The following is a 14,755-nucleotide window of genomic DNA, read 5'->3' as shown; positions in this document are numbered from 1 at the left end:
TTTGTTAATGTTTGTTCCATTTGTATGACCTAATTTCAGCCACAGAGTATCAGCTGCACAGGATATGTACAGGCTTGTATTCCACACCCCCAAAAATGACTGGGTTAGAGGAATGTAGAGGACATGGCATTTAATGTATGTGGACTTATAGATTGAGTTTAGGACACGTGGATACAGATACAGAGACCAGAATTAGGCATTAATTAGCAAGGAATTAATATTAAATGTAGGAAATATCTTGATCTGGATTTGCAGTCCTCGGTATAACCCAGGGGTGGGCAAACCTTTTGGCCCGAGGGCCACATCTGGAAATTGTATGGCAGGCCATGAATGTTCATGAAATTGGGGTTGGGATGTGGGCTCTGTGGTGGGGCCAGAAATGAGGAGTTCAGGGTGTGGGAGGGGGCTCTGGGCTGGGATGGGGTTGCTGTGCAGGGGGGGAAGTAAGGGCTGTGGCTGGGGTTGCGGGCTCTGGGGTGGGGGTGCAGGAGGGTGCTCTGGGCTGGGATCAAGGGGTTAGGAAGGTGGGAAGGGGATCGGGGTTGGGGTGCAGAAGGGGATCAGGGTGCAGGCTCCAGGTGGCGCTTACCTCAAGCAGCTCCCAGAAGCAGCAGCATGTCCCCTGTCCAGCTCCTACGTGGAGGCACAGCCAGGCAGTTCTGCATGCTGCCCGTATGCAGGCGCCACTGCTGCAGCTCCCACTGGCCGTGGTTCCCAGCCAATGGGAGCTGCGGGGGCAGTGCTTGTGGCAGGGGCACTGCGCGGAGCATCCTTGCTGCCCATATGCATAGGAGCCAGAGGGGGGACATGCCGCTGCTTCCAGGAGCTGTGCAGAGCCACAGCACACGCAGAGTGGGGCAAGCCCCTGACCCTGCTCCCTGTCTGGAATGCCAGATCAGGGAAAGCCCCCAACCCCAGTCACCGACGGGAGCTCAAGGGCTGAATTAAAATGCCTGAAGGGCCGGATACGGCCCCCGGGCCGTAGTTTGCCCACCCCTGGTATAACCAGACACTTCAATTATGAGGTCCCTATGTTTTAGCGTGTTTAAATCATCTGGGTAACATATGTACCAATTTTCATTTAAAATGTGTAGTGAATCCACATTCACATGGATTTGATGAATGTGGAGTAGGGTGACCAGATAAGAGATGTGAAATATTGGGACGCAGGGTTGCCGGCAGAGCAAAAAAAAAAAAAAAAAAAAAAACCAAGAGCCGGCGGCGGAGGAAAAAAAAAGAAAGAAAAGCTGGAGCATAGGAAAAATTGGTGGGGGCTGAGCACCCACTGGCAGCTCCACGCCCTGTCCCCCATCCCCACACACTAGTTCACCTCCGCTCCGCCGCCACCACCTCCCCTGAGCTGGCTGCTGCATTCTGCTTCTCCCCCTTCCTCCAGCGCTTGCACCACCATACAGCTGATTAGCACAAGCCTGGGAGGAGGGGTGAGGAGGAGGAATGCGGCGTGCTTGGGGAAGAGGCGGGGCAAGGGTGGGAATTTGGGGAGGGATCCAATGGGGGAGGGAGGTGGCGGAGTTGGGCCGGGGAGGGGCGCGAGCCCCCTCTGTCTGTGCGCCGGAGTGCAAAATATCGGGACAATTCGCGTCCTGACCGAACATTGGTCAGGACACGGGACAAACAAGTAAATATCGGGACAGTCCCAATAAAATCAGGATGTCTGGTCACCCTAATGTGGAGACTTGTAAGTATGGTGCTTGGTTATTACTGAGATGTCAGAATCATTTTGACTATGATGAATGGCTTTCAAGGCAATTGTCACTTTAAGCAATAGAACAATATTGTGAGCCAGATGCATGCAGCTGATTATTATGCTTCAATTGTTAATTAATTTTTATATGATTGACTATTTCAATAATTAAAATTAAATTAGCTTTGGGGAATTAATTATGATGGGACTGACTACAAGGCATTTATCAATTAATAGAATGAATCATGACCTTTTTAGTTTGAAAGTGATGTGCTTTGCCTTTTTCTCTTTGCAAAATAGACTTCTCCGTTGTTCACAAGTTTCGTATTGCATTCCATTGTCATGTCTACATTAGAGACAAGCCAACCTCAGAAGCATTGCAGTTTGGATTTAGTTTGAATGAACTGCCTCAGTTTTGATAGCCATATGAGCTTCCAAAATAATCTGAACCTGAGTCTATAAAATCAGGTCCCAGGCCTTCAAGGTGCTGATCACCTCCTGGGAAGTAATGAATGCCACCAGCTCTCTTGAAATCACATGTAGTTAAGCCACCTCAGACCTGACCAAGAGGTAATAATCTCTCTATAAGATTGAGCTCTCAGGCTGGACATCTAACAAGATGATGGTATTTCCAGCTTTTCTATTTCAGATTTGCGTCTTACATTATTGCGAAAGAAAAGCTAACCCCCAAAACTTCACTGATATTTAAAATGTGCTGCCAGAACTTGTACTCAGTTCACATATAGCTGTGAAAATAGAAGTACCTGCCTAGAAGCACATTCCCCAGTGACCTCGCTTTCTGATTTACGTAAGTTTATGTGAAAAGTTGTGCAATTGACAAGATAAGCTTCTATTTTCATCCAGAAATATTTTAAAAGTTAACTGAACTACTCAACAAAGATGGCTGAGCTATGAATAATAGCAGTAATGCTAACCACCAAATGGGATAATAAGTTCTAACGTATAACTCAACTGAGACTTGTGACTCACTATAGACTTTGTTTAATTTTAATACCAGAAACACAATCATCTCTGTACAATACTGAAGGAATCAATGGAATGAACTTCACTATAGGAGGGAGAGAATGGTTAAAACAGTACCTCAGCATCAATGCAGTGGGGTGGGTCAAGATGTAGGAAGGAGACTTTTTTTACATGTAGGCTCAGGTAAATGACAGAGTTCTAGTTGACCTACCTAATGCATAAATGTAATTAAACAGACTCTGGACTTTATATTTATCAGTTGAATCTGTCCTACCTACAAGCAGTATATCTAGTTGTTTCTTGTTATTTGCATTATTACAATTGCCTTTTTAGTCATTTTTTTGTTTAAAGCAAACTTGATACCGAAGGTCAACTCTTAAGGGTTTCTTTATTAGCATAGTTTTCTTCTTGTCTGCCGCTCGCTACAGCTATAAACTCAGATTTATGATAAAGGTCCTGTGCTTACCCTGAAACTTTCATTAGGCAAGGTAATTGTAATTGTTACTTCTGTGTTGTGGTCTGGTCACCATCTTGTATAATTTAGGGTTGGGACATTCATCCATTTAATGTGTCCAATACATTTCAGCTAAAGTATCCCTTTGAGCTGTGTTTTAGAGGTGATGAACTGAGACCAGCTGTGATGCTGTGCATGCTGGCTGTTCTTCCAGAGGGCATACAGGGCTGTCCGGTGGCTTTTAACACAGTAAGAATGCCTCCAAAGGAAAGTGAATATCTAAGCAGAAGCGGGTATTCACCCACGAAAGCTCATGCTCCAATACGTCTGTTAGTCTATAAGGTGCCACAGGACTCTTTGCTGCTTTTACAGATCCAGACTAACACGGCTACCCCTCTGATACTAAGCAGAAGCTGTACAACTCTATAAAAGGAAGTGATCTGCACTCCCCCATGCTAGCCCTGCTCCCTAGGCCAGTGTGGGAGAGGAATGAAGACAGGGCTGCACCATCATGTCCCCTCACTTCACTGTGGTGTACACACTGTACTTCTCCACACCTCTGCCACTGGCTTTAGACGTACAGGGAGGCAAGGGCAGTGGTGCAGTGGGGCAGAAAGGTAAGACTACTTGTGCTTACCTTCCTTTCACGGTTGGCCACACGGTGGTCCAGGTATTGTTACAGTCTGTTGCACTTATGCAGTGAGTTAGGCATACCATTCAAGGAAGCAGATCCTCATGCTGTATAAATATATTGCAAACTTGACACAATAGCTGTGGTGCACAGATTGTCAAATTCCCTACCCTACATTTTGCAGTGAACAGAGTTTACTTGTTTGTGCAAACACTAGCATTTAGGACATGCACTCACTCACGCACTGAGACATGCACACTTGTTTTCTGATGTTGTTGTGGCTGTCTTCTTTTTCAGGCCACTTAAGTAGCTCTTATGTTCACTAGCGTTACACAATGAGCAACCATTCTCTCTCTCTCTTCTCCCTCCAACCCCACCCCCTTTTTGTTATATGAAATGATAGGCTATTGCCAGACACAGCACAGAACCAGGATGGAGAACACAAGACTGGCTTCAATTCTTGATTTCTTCCAGATAAAAGTTAGTACTAGAAAAGCTTTTATCATAAGGTGAAGTCCATGCCTGTACTGAAACCTGGCCGCAGACTCTATGAGCTATTTACATCCTATTTAAGTCCTCAAAATAGGCCTTGTGCTGGGCTTCTGAACATAGGTGAATTTCACTCAGTTGGGTGAGCATTGCAGAGTTTTTTAGTTGCTCTGCTGCCTGGTGGAATTCACTACCCTGAATTAGCTATCCAGGCTCCTTTATACGATGCCTGGAGAGAGTTAGGTGTCTAAGTATGGGATTAATGAAACCAACCTTATTTTCTGTAGCCAGGTGGTTAAAGCATCCAACCAGGATGTGGGAGAATTGGGTTCAATTGCCTCCTCTGTGTGGTGAACATCTGTAGGAGTAGAACGTGGGTGTCTGAGTGCCCAGGTGAGTGTGTTCACCACTGGGCTATAGAGTCATATTTGTGATCTCTCGTGCCCAATGTAGGTCCCTTGGGGATTTTAGTGGCAGAAACTTAAGTGTATGTTGATTGTGGGTGCCTGCAGGGGGGTTGAGCATGCCAGCAGCACCTTCATGTTGGACTTAGCCCCCTGAAGTGGCAGTTAGATTCTCATGTCCCCCTTTTGAATCCAACCCACAGTGTTTTACTAACCCTAGTAAGTGGAGAAGCATCCACCATCTCTTAAAAATTTACCAATTGTTGTTGTTGTTGTTGTTCCAGGTTAGGGAATCTCTTCACTCCAAAGGATGAGCAAAAGTTTGGGTCAGATTCTTTTTTTTAATTAAGATCCGCATCACCAAATTTGGTGTCTATAAGAGTCCTTTTTAGTCTGCTATAATTAATTTCCTCTCCTTATCAACCTTTGAGGGCCTCTTTACTTACTCTCCCTAGGCACAGAACAGTTTGACTACAGCCTGAGTAAATGGCATAGCTACTACACAGAAGGGACTCTTTGCAAGATGAGTGTTGAATGTTTTGAAACCAATCAAGTTGAATATTTGTTTTCTTGGTAACTATGGCCTAGCAAACCTGGCATATAGCCTTAAGAGTTGGCACCATATCATCCTAACAGATGTGTGTAAATACAAAGCCAAAAGAGAGTACACAAGATTGTAAAGGGCAAGATGCACAGCCAGAAAAGTCAAAACAGCCCATCCAGAACATATTATCTCGTGGACAACATAGGTATGTAATAAAAACTCTTGTTTGCAGCTGAACAGACTTTTATACCCTGGGCAAGATCCGTAGACAGCATAAATCAGGTTAATTCTGTCTTCAGTGGTTTATATCCACTGAAGATCTGGCCCAATGTGTTTATATATTGTAACACGGTGTGTATAGTGTTTTGCAGAGGTGAAGAAAAGTTATTCCCACACCTTCTCTGATTCTGAACCCTTGGAAACTGAGCCCAAATATGTTTCCAAATGGTGGCCAGAATTCTGCAGAATAAGCCAAAAGAATGTAAGAAACCTTGGCTGAAATAAAGCAACCATTGACTTAAGTGGGGACAGGATTTCATTCCTTGTTTTACAACTTTCTGCAGCCAGAATTAGAACATAGTGGCAGTGGAAATATTTGTCCTATAAATTAAAAAGAAAAAAATCCCATAAAGGAAAATATAAACTACATGGAGAAGTGTAGAGGATGTTGTCACACATATATATGCTAATCGAGTTGTTTCTGAAAGCCACAGACAGCAACGGCTGTCCTCTAGTGTCAGTTTGTTCAATACTTAATGGATTCCTAGCTCGTAGGCGGTCATAAGTTCTTCTCTCAGTTCAAATGTCTATGACTCATCAGCAGGGTAAGTATCATAACTGGGACAATGAAGAGCAGCTAGAAGACTTAATCTATTTCCAAATACAACTTTCCACTTGCATGATGTCGCTCTTCAAGGCACCCAGAATCAGTGTGGAAGAGGTTTATTAAAAGGCTAAAAAACATTATTCCATTATAAAAAGTCAAAGAGAATCTGTAGCTGCTTTTGTCTGTGCAAGACAGTTGCAAGAACTGTCCTTGGGAAATCCCAGCTCCGGTTCTCACTGAGGTCATTCTTTTGAGCCCCATTTTTCCGGATGGGTTGAATGTGTAACAAGGAGTTTAAGCAAGTTGCCTAAGATCGTAGAATGAGTCACATTGGCTTGCTCAGGGTTAAAACCTACCTTTCTCCAGGAACCTGTGTTTTTGTTTTGTTTTTTGTTTTCCCACTGAGACAACACTGCACAAATCCAGAACACAAAGCAGCTGAAGTTAGTGAATAAATATGCAATAAGTCTAACTACTAATTGAAAATCTAATTTTTAAAAAATATTTTTTTAAAAATAGAAGAAATCTAACACTAGACATTGAACCTTCTCCACTGGAATGAATAGAGCTTGATTTTCGGCTCTGGGGTCTATGTATGCATCTTTGCTGTTATTTTGTATATACACTACTGTATGCATGTGCACAAGTCCTTGGTTGTATATCACAGGGCTAACTACACAGTGATTGAACTGTGTATATGCAAAATGTGTATTTGCATGAATATTCAGGACAGCTTATGTAAAATGGTCCAGGTACATATATACAGCCATAGCACAGAAAATCATGTGTAATATTTTAAACACCGCCTTCGTAGTATAAGGCAGACAAATGTTTTATAGTGACTTGTTAAAAATTCTATGTACGTAATCATAATTACTACATGATATGTTGGAACTCTGCTATAATATCTGCAAGAGAGACATGGTGGATGAGGTAATATCTTTTATTGGACCAACTTCTGCTGGTGATAGAGACCAGCTTTCAAGATACACACAGCTCTTCTTGACATCTGGGAAAGGTACTCCCTGCTCACAGCAAAATGCAAAGTGGAACAGATTCCTTATCTTAAATAGTTAACACATATTGTATGGGACTGTGATGGGTTGGATCACAGAACCCCCTTGGGAGCTGCCACCCGATGTGCCAAGACTACCTCTGCTCCTGCTTTCCCTGCCAGCTTGGGACCCTAGCACCCTGTCTTGCTGAGCCAGACACGCCTGTCTGCTCCAACAAAAACCTAGGGTCTGAATTACTTGCCCCAAAGCTGCAGGCTTCACTGAAAACAGCTCACAGAAGTGTTCCTGTCTTTAACACTCAGATGCCCAACTCCCAATGGAGTCTAAACACAAATAAATCCATTTTACCCTGTATAAAGCTTATGCAGGGTAAACTCATAAATTGTTCACCCTCTATAACACTGATAGAGAGATATGCATGGCTGTTTGCTCCCCCAGGCATTAATACATACTCTGGGTCAATTAATAAGTAAAAAGTGATTTTATTAAATACAGGAAGTAGGATATAAGTGGTTCCAAGTAGTAACAGACAGAACAAAGTTAAGTCACCAAGCAAAATAAAATAAAATGTGCAAATCTGTCTAATCAAACTGAATACATATTAGATCCTCACCAATTCCAGAATGCTCCCTTTTACAGACTAATCTCCTTTTAGCCTGGGTCCAGCAATCACTCACACCACTTGTAGTCACTGCCCTTTGTTCCAGTTTCTTCCAAGTATCCTGGGGGGTGGAGAGGCTCTCTCTTTAGTCAGCTGAAGACAAAATGGAGAGGTCTCCCATGGTCTTAAATAGACTTTCTCCTGTGGGTGGAGACCCCCTCCTCTCTCATATGCAAAGTCCAGCTCCAAGATAGAGTTCTGGAGTCACCTGGGCAAATCACGTGTCTATGCATGACCCACAGTTTCTTACCAGGTAGCAGCCATGGGTCACATGCTACCTTGAATGTCCTCAAGTAGACTTCTTATGTGGATTGGAGCATTCCAAGATCCATTGTCCTTAAATGTTTCTTGATTAGGTACTTAATTTCAACATTCCTTTCTCCAGGAACTGACCAAATGCTCTACTAAGGTTATTTAGCAATCAAGCCAGTACACAGTCAATATTCATAACTTCAAATACAAAAATGATACATGCATGCATATAGGATTAATAGATTCAGGAGATCATAACCTTTATATAGATATGTTACATAGCATATGTAGCATAGATCGATTCAGTAGATCATATTCCAGTTATGTCATATAAAGCATTATGGGGTACAGCGTCACAGAGACCATTCAAGATAGCGTGGTCTGTTAAAGACTTCTGCAGTCAGAGGACAAAAAAGAGGAGGGTTAGTGGGTTACAGATTGTTGTAATAAACTATAAAGCCAGTGTCTCTGTTCAGTCCATGATTTTTAGTGTCTAGCAGAATAATGAATTTAAGCTCCCTGAAGAAGAGGTCTGTGTTATTTGAAAGCTTGTCTCTCTCACCAACAGAAGTGGTCCAATAAAAGATACTACCTCACCCACCTTGTGTCTCTAATATCCTGCGACTGACACAGCTACAACTACACTGCATATAACATCTGCAAGAAATTTAAGCTTTGTTTTTATTTGTTGGCTTGCTTTTTTTTAACTCATGCATATTTATTTTACAGGTAAATAATATCCAAAGATGCAGGGTCTTCTATATCAATTTCTTCAGGTTTTGGTTTTGGTTGAACCCATAATAAAGGGATCGCCACAAAATATATATGTAGTTCCAGGTTCAATTTTTTCTGGAGTTCTTCAGGGATAATTGGAACTGGGTTTGTGGACTGGGTCCCTCTCTAATGTTAACTGTCTAGAAACTATGTATTATGTATGTCATAACAACACTGTAAGTGCCATTGTAGTTAAAGGTTTAAGAACTGTGTTAAGAGAAACCCCTATTTCATGGGTTTATAACCCGTGTAAAAATTGACCCTTCGCATCAATTTAGCATCTAGTCCAGAATACATACGCGTGTGTGTTTTCCCCTTTAACAAGCTCTGGTTAGCTTATTTTTATTTTCAGAGTAATTAATAACAGTTTTAAAGATTGTTAGCACATGATTTTGATGCATTTTTGTGTCATAGCAAGTAAAATGATCAGGCTTTACTATTTGTTGTTGTGACATATTTGGTTTGTCTTGTCTTAAGGCTGCAATAGATCACGGTTTTTGGTTTTTTAATTTTTTTGTTTTGTTTTTGTTTTAATTTATATTTGGCTCAAGGAACCAGCCTTGTTAGCAGTTGCTTTCCCTGGTTGTTTTAATAGCAGAAATTCAGTGTCTGAGAGACAAAGTTAGTATGAGCAAAAAAGAACAGGAGTACTTGTGGCACCTTAGAGACTAACAAATTTATTAGAGCATAAGCTTTCGTGGTGGGCTGTAGTCCACGAAAGCTTATGCTCTAATAAATTTGTTAGTCTCTAAGGTGCCACAAGTACTCCTGTTCTTTTTGCGGATACAGACTAACACGGCTGTTACTCTGAAACCTGTTAGTATGAGCAGTGTTTGACTTCTTTGGCTAAACTAGGAATAAAGAAGATTTTGCCTTTAGGATATTAAAGTCCCACCTCAGGGAATCAGCTAATTAGACTTAATTAGGTCAGTTTGGAGAGGTTGATGAGCATAAATGATTTAGTCTTCGTACTGGTCCAGGGGGAGGATGATCCTGCAAACACTAGTTGAAATTCGGTGAAGAAGGAAATGTGTTGGGGGAAGAGAGGAAGTGAGTGCTATAAGAAGAATAGGCCTGGTACTGCAACAGGAAGGGAGCTAGACAGCATATTCCCAAGGCAGTACTCCATGTGTCTTTGAGAACGAGGTGGGTTTCAAAGCCTTTCTTGGGTGAGAGGGCCTGGCCAAAAATCCTGCTAATTTATCAAGAGAGTAAATTATCTCCCTGACGCAAACACTAAGAAGAATTTCAGCAAACACTAAGAAGAAACTCAGAGCTTCTTGCCCTCTCTACTCGGTATTTCCCATAAAGTGGGTGAGGTAATACCTTTTATTGGACCAACTTGTATTGGGGAGAGAGAAAGAGAGACGTTTTTGAGCCACACAGAGCTGAAGAAGAGCTCTGTGTGGCTCAAAAACTTCTCTCTCTCACCCACCAACACAAGTTGGTCCAATAGAAGATTTTACCTCACCCACCTTGTCTCTCTAATATCCTGAGACTGAGGCCTTGGCTACACTTGCAGCTGTACAGCGCTGTGAGATAAACCTGTCTTTGTACAGCTGAGTAGGGAAAAACGCTGCAGTCTGTCCACACTGACAGCTGCCAGAGCAGTGGTGTGGCCACACTTGTAACATTTGCAGCTGTGTTGGGAGCAGTGCATTATGGGCAGCTATCCCAGCATTCATGTGGCTGTAACGTGCTTTTCAAAATTGGGAGGTGGGGTGGATTGTGACAGGGAGTGTGTGGGGAGAGAGAGTGCTTTTTGGAGCATGTCACCTCTCTATTTTGCAAGTTCCGAACTCCTGGCCCCCTGCTCATTCATTTACTCACTCAAAGCCAGCTGCAAACTGTTTGCTTTTCAGCACTTCCGCATTCCTGCAGCCGGTCACAACAATGGAGAGGATTGGCCACTTGACAAGGTGATTAGTACAGCGCTGCAAGTGTTTACACTCACACCTGTGAGTCGTAGCCACTCCGCTGCAGCTGTTATTCCTCTCGGAGATGTGGAGTACCTGCAGCGGTGTACCCAGGGAGATATAGCGCTGCAAGTGCCCTGCCAGTGTGGATGGGGAGTGAATTACCGTGCTGGGGGAGGCTTTACAGCGCTGTAACTTGCAAGTGTAGCCAAGGCCTAACATGCCTACAACTATACTACACACAGGTATTTCCCATGTCAGCTAGCATGTATTTCAATGTCAAAAGAAACTATTTTTGAGGCGGTAGGGGGTTGAGAATAGAGGGATTAGGGTGTGTGATTGTTGGCAAGTCACTTAATATCTCTGCCTCCATCCCTAAATTAGGGCTGGTCATACTTCCTCTTTCACACTTTGTCTAGTTAGATTGCAAGGGTTTGGGGGAAGAGGCTGTCTCTTACTATCTGTTTGGTATATAGTAACTGGTACCCTGATTTCAGCTGGGACCTCTAGGTGATGTAAGTAGTGATGATGGATTAACATTTAAATCAAGAGTCTGATCCAAAGCCCACTCAAATCAGAGGGAAGACTCCCATTGACTCCGCTGGGCTTTGAATCAGGCCCAAACTGGGAAACCTAAAGTCTCCAATTATCTTGCATCTGCCCAGTTATTAGGTACATTTGCTTACTCTTTTTAAAACTGGCTGTTTTAAGACTGCATGGAGGAGTAAATATTTATCTTGGAATAGAGGTCTTAATCCAAATGATCCTTGTTTTATTTGAAAAATTGCCCTGTTTCTTTCAGCCCAAAGGCTATGGTAAATTTCTGATAAGCACAGGAAGAAATGGTCAGTTCTAAATATTTATCAGTCCCCTTGACCTTTACAACCTCTTTGTTGTTCACACTGTATTTGAGTTTTGAAGTGAATATAAATGGTTCTCCTTGGAGCTGTGTAATGTAACTTTGGTAGCCTGTGCAGCACGTGCTGCATATTACTGGATCCTAAGTTTATCATCTCTGCTTTGAACTTGTCTTCCTCTAGCCTGGCTATTAAACTGAGGCAGTTACAGTGCTAACAATGTTTTTGGAAACAGTGAATTGGTTTGGTCTGCTGATGCTCTTATATTATCCCAATTTAAAGTACTGTATAAAGTAGCAGAATGGACAGCACTTCAAAGCATCCTAGGCTATAAAGGCAAATCTGCTTCTTTTAAGCAAAACAGCAATGTTTGCATATTTTCAAACATGGGAATTTAGGAGGAGAATTTTTTTATTTTGTCCTCAATAACAACTTGGAGTAATTGCTCTTCAGAATCGATTTATAGAAGGATCTTACCTTTTCTGTCCTTCAAAACATGGAAGAAACATTGAGCTTCACACAACTAAATCTTGGCTTCGATACCACTGGAACCCTTGTGTACATTCAAATCCTGAGTATTTTGTTCAGCATATTAATATTATTTTCAATCCAGGCTGTTTTTTGAGAAGACACAACCGATGTACTTTATTCATCATGTTAAAAATATTTGTAACACTTTCTTTAATACCCCGTTGAAAGTGATATCTGTGTCTTGCCTTAATTTTTGTCCCCTGCATTGTACTTTCATATAAACTGATTTATTGTAGATTGGAGTTCAGGACTTAAAAATAAAACCTTCCCCCTAAAAAGACAAAACAATAAGTCCCTAATCCTGCAAACACTTAAGTACTTGGGTAACTTTACTCATTTGAGTAGGCCTATGGATTATAAAAGCTAATTTTCAGAAAAGCTGAGAACCCAGAGTTCCCGTTGACTTCAATGGAGTAATGTGTAGAGCTGATCAGGAAATTAGTTTCTTATTTTCTGCCATGAATCATTTCAACAAAAAATTTAAAATGTAGATCTTTTTTTTAAAAAAAATTCTACTAAATGTTTTTGAAAACTGAAAATATTTTGGGAGCTGAAAAATTTTCAAAATGCATCTGGCTTGGCAACCAAAATATTTCAGTTGGTTGGACACATGCTTTTTGATTGTACTGAAAGTTTTCATCCGGTTGGTGTAATTTTTCTGGAGGGGTGTTTGTTTTGGTAGGGGGAGAGGTTGGTATCTTTTTAAATCTAGTTTAGGGCTTTCTGGGGCGGGGGGGTTATTTTATCAAAAACAAAAAGTAACTGAAAATGAACATTTCCTGTTGGAATTTCAGTTTTGACTAAAAAACCCATTTTTGTCAAATACCATCTTTAATGGAAAAAAATTGATCAGCTCTAGTCATGTGTGCTTGGTACTTCTTAAAATCATTTCCCAAGAGTTTATTGGACTGGGACCATTATTTGATCCAAAACCCACTGAGACCAATGAAAATATTCCTTTGTGCTTCAAGATCCTAATGGTAAAATGGTATATCAGATCGCGTTTTGAGCTTCTCAACCTTAAGTGTGCCTTTAAATAAAACTATTATCTTTCTGTGCCTTATAAAATAAACTATTATTATTTGCTAGTACTTTGTCTAATTTACCTTAAATATTGATTGATCCCACTCACCTATCACTAATAAAGCTTTAACCATAAATGAAGCTAATTCACATGCTGACTAGAACCTTATTAAGATTGTGACTAGGAGAGTGGGAGCCCTCAGTAATTTAGGCCCCTACCCCACACCAGCTGTATAAAATACTTGACCAAATAGGCATATTTTTGTTAGACAAACTTTCATTCATCTTCTCAGTCCTGTTTATATAGCTATGACTCTAGGGGGGAAAAGTTATTTACAAAAAATTCAATATGCTCCATGCCCTGACCCCACTCCACAGCAGAAGTGCCGGCCAGTCAGAGGGGGAAAAGCCCCCAGGACACAAAGATGCCCATTTTTCCGAGGGGCCCCCAATTGGCCGGGACCCCTGGGCACAGGCCCCGTTGGTCCAGTGGCTAATCTGCCACTGTTTCCAGGTCTTGCAAGCCTTTTCATGTTTATTTTAGTTCCTTTAAGGTGTTGTCAAAGGCAAATTGATTATGTTCTTCTTCACCATCAGATTAATACAATAAATATCTTGGTGTGAACTTCTTACAGCCTTAATAAATATAGTGAAATGGAGACTTCAGTTTAAAAAGTGATTTTTTTATTAGCAGAAGCAGCAAGCAATAGTTGAATTAGCCCAGACAGTGGTCTTGATAAAGGCCCAAAGCTCTTACACTGAAACAGTAACTTACATTTTATTTTAGCTTACTAGTCACTGTCACCCTATGAAAATATTCGTGAATTTTAGCAACAGGAGCAGCTGAACATTTTAAGGTGAAAGTGTAGACAAGAACGAACTATGTTTGGCACCATTCCAGAAACTGAGGACTAAGCCTTACCTGTAAGTTTTGTGACCAAACCATGCTCAGCACCTATTTGGATCCAGGTTCCTTAGTTTGAACCTTATCACTAACAACAGGCTTTTAAACAAAAAATCTGCAAAGTGTATCCTTCCTCTGCAAATCATTCATAGCCGAACAAGGGAAAATGGCATTGAAAAGATCAACATTGAATGGAAATATATTCGTTACATTATTTTTTAAAAATGTTCAAACAGGAATTTGTACCCAACAGCCACTTGACAAACTAACTTTCTGATGAAAATTTGAAATAGTGACTCCCTGTGTGGAGGCCGTTAGTGTCCACAGATTAAAGAGACGGCCTGGGTTATTGGCAACACCTCCCGTAAGGAGAGTAGTTTTAACTTCTCTTAAAGAAGTATTGATTTGGCCTCCCTTTAAGAAGCCATCACTTGACAATGTGACTAGCTATAATCTATACCTAACCTTTTTCAATTAAGATTATTGAAATCTTATGGTTAGCCAACTTCCACATTAGCTAGATGCCTCTATTGAGGGCTCCTAGATCTCAGGAGAGCATATTTCTGATTTGTTCTTAGAAATGCAATAAGCAAATAAATGCATTTTCTTAAATTACCATGAAACTTTTGTTCACGATAGCAGACATCCAGGATCTACTTCAGTAAAAAAATGAAATGAACTCTACTCAAAGTTTTGCAAGTTTTTCCTCCAAAGATTAATGGCCAATGAATCAGGCATGAAAAGTAGCAATTTTATTCTTAATAATTTAAAATAAAAAAGTGCA

Source organism: Chrysemys picta, chromosome 11 (genome assembly GCF_011386835.1).
Source record: "Chrysemys picta bellii isolate R12L10 chromosome 11, ASM1138683v2, whole genome shotgun sequence".
Classification (NCBI taxonomy): Eukaryota; Metazoa; Chordata; order Testudines; family Emydidae; genus Chrysemys; species Chrysemys picta.
This window is presented reverse-complemented; position numbering follows the sequence as displayed.